Genomic DNA, 8,637 nt, shown 5'->3' on the forward strand with positions numbered 1-8,637 from the left:
CAGCTTGGTGTCTCCTGGCCCTCTGGCAAAACCTTTCAGGTGTGCTTTATACCTCCCATTGTTGTTGTTAAGTGCCTTTGAGTCGGTTCCGACCCATAGCGACCCTCTGTAGAACCGAAGAGTGGCTTGTGAGTTTGAACTGCCAACTTTGCGATACAAACAGACCTTGAAGTCGACTGTTTCTTGCCAGGTCCTGGTGTGGCGCTATGGACTATAGTATAACATAGACTGGTTCCTAAACAGGTTTTTAAAAAAACCTGCGCTACAAATTTTCTGTTTTGTTTTGTTTTGGCACATTAATTTTAGTTTTTTATATTCCAAGAGCAAAGTTGTTTCCACATTAGTTTTCAATCCAGAAGCTGATTTCTAAGAAGCACAGAACTCAACATGCACCACTGAACTCACTGGGTCCGTCAGCCTCTATTCACTGTGTGTTATGCTGAGCACAGTTCATTCTCTATGTTTCAAATTTCCATCTAACAAATAAGAACATTAATCCCCTTCTTGATCTGCTTTAGACTGGACGTGATACACTAAGTAGGTTCTTAAACAAATGGGATAGACTAAGGTATTTGTATGGGTAGAAAGACAATTGAGATATTTTGTTAACTGGATGCTCCTGCATTATTTGCAATAAGAAGTAATATGCCCTGAAAAGATTCTGTATTTATTTACAGACATTTTAAACAGTTACTACAGGAAATAATTTTCCCACCCTATTTAATACCTACAGATATCTTTGGGAATAAAAAGTCAAAACATAAACACATTTAAGTAGTTTTTCTATGTTCCCTTCCTCACCCAATCCCAGAGTATTCACTCAAACAAGGCTCATCGTACCAGTCTTCCTGCAGATGCGCCAAGGTTGTGGAGCAAACAGCTCAACCATCAAAAGTCACAGTGGATGCTCTGATGTTTTTCTGTCTATCAAGTCACAGAGGAAGCTCTACTGAGCCTGACAGAGTTGGAATTCAGATATGTAGAATGAATTTGTTTGAATGAGATAACTGAAAGATTAATAATCAGTAGTTAAGGAAACACGACTTTTTGTAGAATGGACAGTATCGCTGCATTAATAATACTAAAAAAGCAGAGTTCATGAAAAACTTCTTATTAGCCATATATTTACAAACATTTTGTTAGTATAAGACATTTTTAAATTTTAAGGAGTTAAATTATAGGAAAAGTATGAAATGAACTGTTTATAATATTAAACGTAACTGCTTATTGACATCAGATATTTTTTAAAAAAAGCAAACATGGGTATTGAGTTCCCTTAGGACTTCAGGGCTCTAGTGAAAATCCCCTTTTCTATTGGTGTTATTGCAAATTTCTGCTACTGATACACTCTCTTGTGAGCCAGAAGTGTGACGTCAGCAACTCTATGAAAACCAGCAAACAATTTCTTGAGTTTTTTAATAAAGAGAGGGGCTGTTGTCAGTTTTTCACAATCAACTGGCTTCTGCTGAGTTTCCCTCTCTCCCTGAGGCAAGCCAATAGGTGCTGGCCTCTCCTCCAGGTGACCTTTAGCCCATACTTGTCTTCAGGAGTGTCTTTAACCAGAATAGATAGGCCCAGGCTCTGAGCTCCTGGGAGTACTAGTATGAAGGGAGCAGCTTGACAAGCTGTTTTCCTTCTGATCTGGGGGAATGGGTAAGATCTTTCCTCACAGATGATGACTCTGGCATCTGAATATCAGGCAGAAGAAACACATAAGCTGCGCTCAAGTGTAGGGACTGACAGTTTCCTGCAGCTTTGGGGACTGAGCATTGGCATTAAAGGTCCTTCTGGAAATCTCCTTTTCTGACTGATAGGGACAATCCCTGATTAAAGGGAGTCCCAAATGTCCTTGAACTGGAAGAAGACTGTGGACTCTCAAAGGTCAGATGTGGAAACTTGGAAGCTGTAGATTTTTTTGACTTAAATGTCTTGCCTGGTCTCAGTGATGATGTTTCCGGAAAACTGGGAAACAGCTTTCTGCTCTTCTATCAAACTGAGGGAATACCCAGAAAGTGATGGTGTCCTTTCAATGAGCTCACTGAGCACATGTGTAGTGTGACTGATGGAAAGTTGTTGAGATGCATCCTGGTGTCTGGGGCCCTCGAGTGGTTGTTGGTGGAGTAGCAGCAGAGCTTTCTGAGACCTCAGCGTGGGCTTTTCTCTGGGAGGCATCAATAGGTGAATGAAGAGCAGTTAGTAACCACAGGATGCTGGTTGCAATCAGCCCAGAGGATAGTCTCCCATTCCAACCCATGCCATGCTTTGTCCTGCCACACAGTCTTTGCACTCATTCCCTCTCTCTGCTTAGAGCAGTTCCTCCCTTTTCTGCATAAACAAACCATATCTCCCATCATGCTTCATTCCAACAGAAAATCCATTCTGTCAGGCAGGTCCCTGGCCACCTCTTCTCTCAGGACTCCACCCCTGCCCTACAACTTGATGCAAAATATCAAAATCATTTGTGAGAAAAGAAAGAAGTGTCATAATGTGACACGATAGGAAATTGGACTTCCATCCAACATAAACATTCCTTTTATTATCTGGGACCTGCCTTACTTTTCAGTTTCAACTTCTCTCCGGTCCCCAAAATATCTATCTGTAGCTTCAGCAGACCCAGTCACTTTGATCACCTCAGCAGGTGATCAAATTTGTTTTAAAATCCAAATTTGTTTTAAAATCCAAGATGTTGTGCAGACAAGAAAATAAGTTGAAATAAGGTACATTCTTGTGGTCCTCAATATCAGTCCTGCATCGTAATCTCTCACTGACAATTTTTTAAAGGCCTGGGGACCTACTTCTGGAGACTCTGCTTTTCTTTGTAAGTTTTTTAAACATTTTTATTGTGAATTGAATGAAGTTTTACCTTCAACAAATCATATACCTTGCTTCATTACAATGATTGCAGGCCCCTCCAATCTTGTGCTTCTCCCCTCACTTCATATTAGCTGGATGCTTCTCTCTCAGCTCTATGTCCTTGTCTATGGGCTCAGGAGTCCCCAGGTCTCACCGCACTTTGGCCCAACCAGCCTTTACTCTTCTCTCTCTCATCTTCAAATATTCTGAAATGTCTTGATTTTGCCATCGTATTTGATTGACAGCTTTACTGGGTATGTGATTCTTGTTTGGCAATTTTTTTCTTTCAGATATTTGTATATTTCTCCCCATTGTCTTCTTACCCATGTGATTTCTGCTGAGAAGTCAGAGCTTACCTTATTGGCTTTCCTTTGTATGTAACATTTCTTTTTTCTCTAGATGCTTTTAGGATTTTCTCCTTGTCTTTGGTTTTGGAGAGTTTGATTATGGTATGCCTTGGGTGATTTTCTTTGGCATCTATCCTTCCTTGGGTTCGTGCAGCCATTTTATTGCTTATCTTCTCATCTTTCAAGAGGTTAGGGATGTTCTCTTCCAGAAGCTCTTCGGCTATCTCTTCTGTATTTTCTAAATTTTTTTTTTTCTTTTTTTTTTGTCTCTTTGTGTTCTGGAATTCTAGACAGCCTCATGTTATTCCTCTTCATGTTGTCCCTTATGAATCTTAGGCTTTCTTCAGATTTTCTTTTTCTTTTATCTTAGCATTATTAAGAGACTTATCTTCAAGCTTGCTGATTCTGGCTTCCATTCCTTCAATTCTGTTCTTTTGCCCTTTCAGTGTCATTTTTTGACATTTTAGAGTTAATCATCTGGACCTCTTTTTGCAGGTTTTTTATTGATTCAAAAGCTCTATTAAGTTTGCTCGACTATTCCTGTAGCAATTTTCTGACTACGTCCCTATTTTCCTCTGCTTTACTGGGGAAAATTGGGATACACCTCAATATCATTCACCTAAATTTCCATTTTTACAATTCCAAAGTCTATTCAACCCTCTAATACCATTCCTAGCTCTTTTTCTTAGTCATTTGTTTGAGCTGTTGCTGGTTCTCAATCCAAAGAACACCCGTTAGTAATTTTTGTAAAGTTGATCTGGTTATTACAAATTCCATTTATTTTTGTTTATCTGGAGGTGTCCTAATTTTGCCATCATATTTGAGGGACAGCTTTGCTGTGTATTTGATTTTTGGTTGGCAATCTTTTTCTTTCAGAGTTTTGCATATATCATCCCATTGCCTCCTTTCCTGAATGATTTCTGTGGAGAAATCAGAGCTCAGTCTACTTATTGGTTCACCTTTTCATTTTTCCTGAGCTATTCTCAGGATTCTTTCCTGTCTTTGGTTTTGAATAATTTGATTATTATGTCTTAGTGATTTTCTTTTGGGATCTATCTTGCTTAAGGTTTGTTCAGCTTCTTGTATGTTTATCTTCGTGTCTTCCATGATGTTAAGGATGTTTCCTTCTAACAACTCTTTGGCAGTTTTGTTGGTGTGCTTTTAATTGTCTCTTGCTGTTCTGGAATTCCAATCAGTCATTCGTTTTTCCTCTTCATGGTGTCCAACATAACTCTTAGGAGTTTTTAATCCATTTTTCTGATTTTCCTTCTACCATACTACTATCTTCAAACTCACTAATTCTGTCTTCCATTGCTTTGAATCTATTTATTTGGCCTTTCCATGTATTGGCCATTTCTGAAATCTTAGTATTAATCATCCGGATTTGTAATTGCAGGTTTTGTATTGCTTCAAAATTTGCATTTATTTTGTTTGTTTTTGTAAATTCTTCTAATTTTTTGTCTGTGTTCTCCTTGCATTCTTTAATCTTTCTGTCAGTTCATGGAAAGTACCTAAATATCTTGCTTTTGAATTCTTTCACAGGTAGTTCCATTATCTTTTCTCCTCAGGAACATTTTCTGTCTCTGCATCTTGGGGTGTGTTTTTGGGTTTTTTTTTTTTTTTAAGCTACTCTCTCAATGTTTCTTTGAGTGATCTAAAATCTTCTGTTGTCTCTGAGATAGTATGGTGTTGTTTGTATTTTATTGATAATTGTATGTTGGTGTGTTCTCAGGCTCTCACCAACTGTCTACTGATGGGTGTGATTTGAAATTGAATATGTGTACACCGTTTTTCATTCATTGTCCGTCTAGCAAAGATTAGGGTTGGTTTAGTTGGTGTTGTCTTATGTGTATCATTGATCAGTTAGTAAAGGTACTGGTATTGACTCTTGTCCAATGGGTGGAGCTTCAGAGGGTGAGATTGTGGTTGAGCTGTATGGGCACAGTTGCTGTTACCCATCAGGTGGTGCAAGAGGAGAAAACATACATGAAAATGAACCAGAGCAAACAAAAGTACAAACAACAGCTAAAACATAATGGTGGTAGTGGTAGTGGTATGCTATGGAGTCAATTCTGACTCATAGAAACTCTGTACAGGGTTTCTAAGGATGTAAATCTTTATGGGAGTAAAAATCTCATCTTTCTCCTGTGGAAGGGCTGGTAGTTTCAAATTGCTTACCTTGAGGTTAGCAGACCAACTCGTAACTACTACACTACCAGAGCTTCTTAAAATATAACAGAGGAGGAACAAAAAAGAAAAAAACTGGTAGTAACAAGCAAAAAAATACATAAAAACTAAAAAGAGTGATAGGAAAATAGAACCGTTCAAGAGAAAAATAAGAGAAAATAAAAGGAAGAGAAAAGAAAAAACACGACAGAAAATAGAGAGGGGGAAAATCTAAAGTGAAAGAGACTAGAGAGTAGTAAAGAATAGTTAAGAAGTAAAAATGAATGAGAAGAGGGTGAAAGTGAGAAACAGAAGAAAAGAAGAAAGAACACAAGAAGAGGTAGAAATGATAAAAATCAAGGGAAGGCAAAAAAGGAAGGAGAAGAAAGAATAAAGAAAGGCAATGAAACAGTGAAAGGAAACATAAACAAAAACCAGTGCAATTGTTGGAACCAGAGAGGAGAAAACTTGGAGGGCGAGGGGAAGCTCCTGCCAGCCCAGGAACTCATCTAGTGGGTGGAGGAGGGATGTGATTGTTGAGTCCCCAGCCCTAGATGGAATTCTTCTAGATGCCGGTGTTGTCTATGATCAGGGAACCCAATCTGAAAGTATTTCAAGGAGAGCCATCTGGTTGCTAGTTTCAGTGTCTGTCAGAACCAGAGATCAGGAAGACTGATTGTGAAGGTTCTTACTTGTCTAATTCTGGCCTAGAGGCTCTTGGGTTCTGTAGATCTGGAGCAGAGCCTGCCTGTATCCAGGATCCAAGGCATCGCCGCAGTCGTTCTCCTCATACTGGCTTAAACTGTGCAGCTTCACAACTCCCAGAGAGCAGGGTCTGTGCAGGAGGTAGATGAGGGTGGGGACTGGACTCACCTCTGTTATCCAGGAGAATGTAGGGAACAAGAAGGAACTGCACATGTCTTCCATGTGAATCTGCATCTCCGGTCTGTGTCTCCAAACCTGCTTGCAAAAGTTGAAGATGGTCATGCTGCAATTGGCTGGCATTCTGTTCACCAGTCAGTCTCCTTCTTTCACCACCCCTGATCAACTTCTCCTCCCAGTAGGTAATCAATCCAGTTCTCTAACCTTTCCTCTGAAGTTCCGCATTCCAGGATTGTCCTCTGTGTCTGTTTCATTAGGTCTCTTGTTTCTTTGTTGTAGCGGGTCTCTCTAACATGTCTGTCTAGTTTGCCATCTTGCTGCAAGTTCTCTGTGCTTTTTATTGTCTCTTCATTTCCTGGAATTCCGACTCCTCTAAGTTACTCCTCTTCATAGTGTCCTACATAAATCTTAGACTTTCTTCGAATTCTTTCCTTTCTTCTGATTATTTTTCTAGCATGCTAGTATTGAGACATTTCTTTTCAAGTTCACTAATTTGGTCTTCCATTGCTTTGTCCTTTTAATGTATTTCTGAAATGTTGGTATTAATATTCTGTTATTTATATTTTCAGGCTTTGTATTCATCTATTTTATTTGTTTGTTACTGTATTGTTTTCCTGCATTCTTCCTTGCTTTCCACAACCTTTTTCTCTGTTGAAGGTACTTAAATATTCTTTTGAATTATTTATCAGGTAGAAACCATTGCTGTTTCTTCCTCAGAAACGTTTTCTAGTTCTGCATCTTTGTCATTTGTTTGACCCACTTTCTCTCTCTCTCTCTCTCTCTCTCTCTCTCTTTTTTTTTTTTGTGAGATAAAATTGTCTGTTGTCTCTAGGACATTGTGGTATTGTTGTTGTATTTATATTTAATTGATGATTCTTTGTTGGTGTGTTCTAAGGCTCTCATCAACTGTGTGCTGTGGGTGTAGTTAGAGAATGGAAGTGTGTGTATGGGTCTCTGCTTGTTCATGCAGCTCAGTTTGGCAGGTGTTAGCTGGCTGCTGTCTATCATTGATCAGGTTGTATTGGATCTGGTACTGGCTCTTGTCCTGTGAGTGGAGCTGAAGCAGGTGCTGTTGTGACTGGGCTGTATGGGTACTGTTGATGTCTACCATCAGGTGGGACAAGAGGAGAAAACAGATGCACACACACACAAGAGACCAAAACAGAACAAATAAGCAAACAAATAACAGTGAAAAGAGAAAGTAATAAAGGAGAAATGGCAAAAAAAAAAAAAAAAAAAAAAAAAAAGCAAACAAACATCAGCAAGAAAAAAATAATAAAATAACTAAAAAGCAAAAAGAGACAGGAAAATAGAACGTTTTTGATGCCCAAGTGAATCTGCTCTGCCAGGCCACCTTCTGTTGCCAAAGATGCTCCCGAGAGTTCAAGATGGTCACACTGTTTCTGGCTGGATGACCTTCCATCAGTCAATCTTCTTCTTTCACCTCTATGCTCAGCTTCTCCCAGTAAGTATTTAATCCACTTCTCTCAGTTTTCCTCTGAAGCTCAGGGTTCCAGGATTATCACCTGTGTCTGCTTCCTTTGGTCTCCAGTATCATTATTGCACAGGGTCTGTGTAGCAAGTCTGCCCAGTCTGTCATCTTGCGGGATGTCTATAGAATATCATTTATGTCTTTGTTTAATACAAAAATGACACCTGAGCAATTTCACTGGTCAGATTATATAGGGTAGGTACTACCAGCTGCTCTGCGGGAGAAAGATGAGGCATTCTACTCCCGTAAAGATTTACACCCTCGGAAACCCTGTGCAGGGTCGCTATGGGTCGGAACCGACTCGACAGCACATAACAACAACAACAACAACATAATAATGAATCAGAAATTTGTATTGTCCAGGTCCCTATGACCAGTCACTAGAACATTCTAACACTGGTGTGTGGCACTGTGAACCACTGGACGGTGAGCCACAAGGTCAGCGATTCAAACTCTCCAGCTATTACTCCTTGGAAGCCCTGTGCAGTGTCACTATGAATTGGAACAGACTTGACAGCACTGATCAACAAGCGGTAAGCTCATATTTTAGTAAAAATGGCTTTGTAATGTTGTTGCTGGTGTTGTTATGTGCCGAGGGGTCGGTTCCTACTGAGAGCGACCCTGTACAGGGTTTCTGAGGCTGTATAAATCTTTATGGGATCAGAAAGCCTCATCTTGCTCCGGTGGAGCAGCTGGTAGTTTTGAACTGCCTACCTTGAGGTTAGCAACCCGATTCGTAACCACTACGCTACCAGAGCTCCTTACCAGAGTAATGTAGCAGACCTGAATTAGAATCAGATCGCTAACATTTACTACTGTGCGAACTTTAAAAATTAACTTTGTGTGCCTAATTCCTGATGTGTTAAGTGGGAGGATAGGCACGGCTATTTGGTATAT

The 8,637-nt window shown here is 39.7% G+C and overlaps 1 pseudogene; it reads right to left on the reverse strand.

Annotated features, from left to right (window-relative positions):
* Nucleotides 1-1,437: 1,437 nt before the first annotated feature.
* Nucleotides 1,438-2,172, reverse strand: LOC102833762 (annotated as a pseudogene).
* Nucleotides 2,173-8,637: the final 6,465 nt, after the last annotated feature.

The sequence above is a fragment of the Chrysochloris asiatica genome, unplaced genomic scaffold, assembly GCF_000296735.1.
Source record: "Chrysochloris asiatica unplaced genomic scaffold, ChrAsi1.0 scaffold00375, whole genome shotgun sequence".
Taxonomy (NCBI): domain Eukaryota; kingdom Metazoa; phylum Chordata; class Mammalia; order Afrosoricida; family Chrysochloridae; genus Chrysochloris; species Chrysochloris asiatica.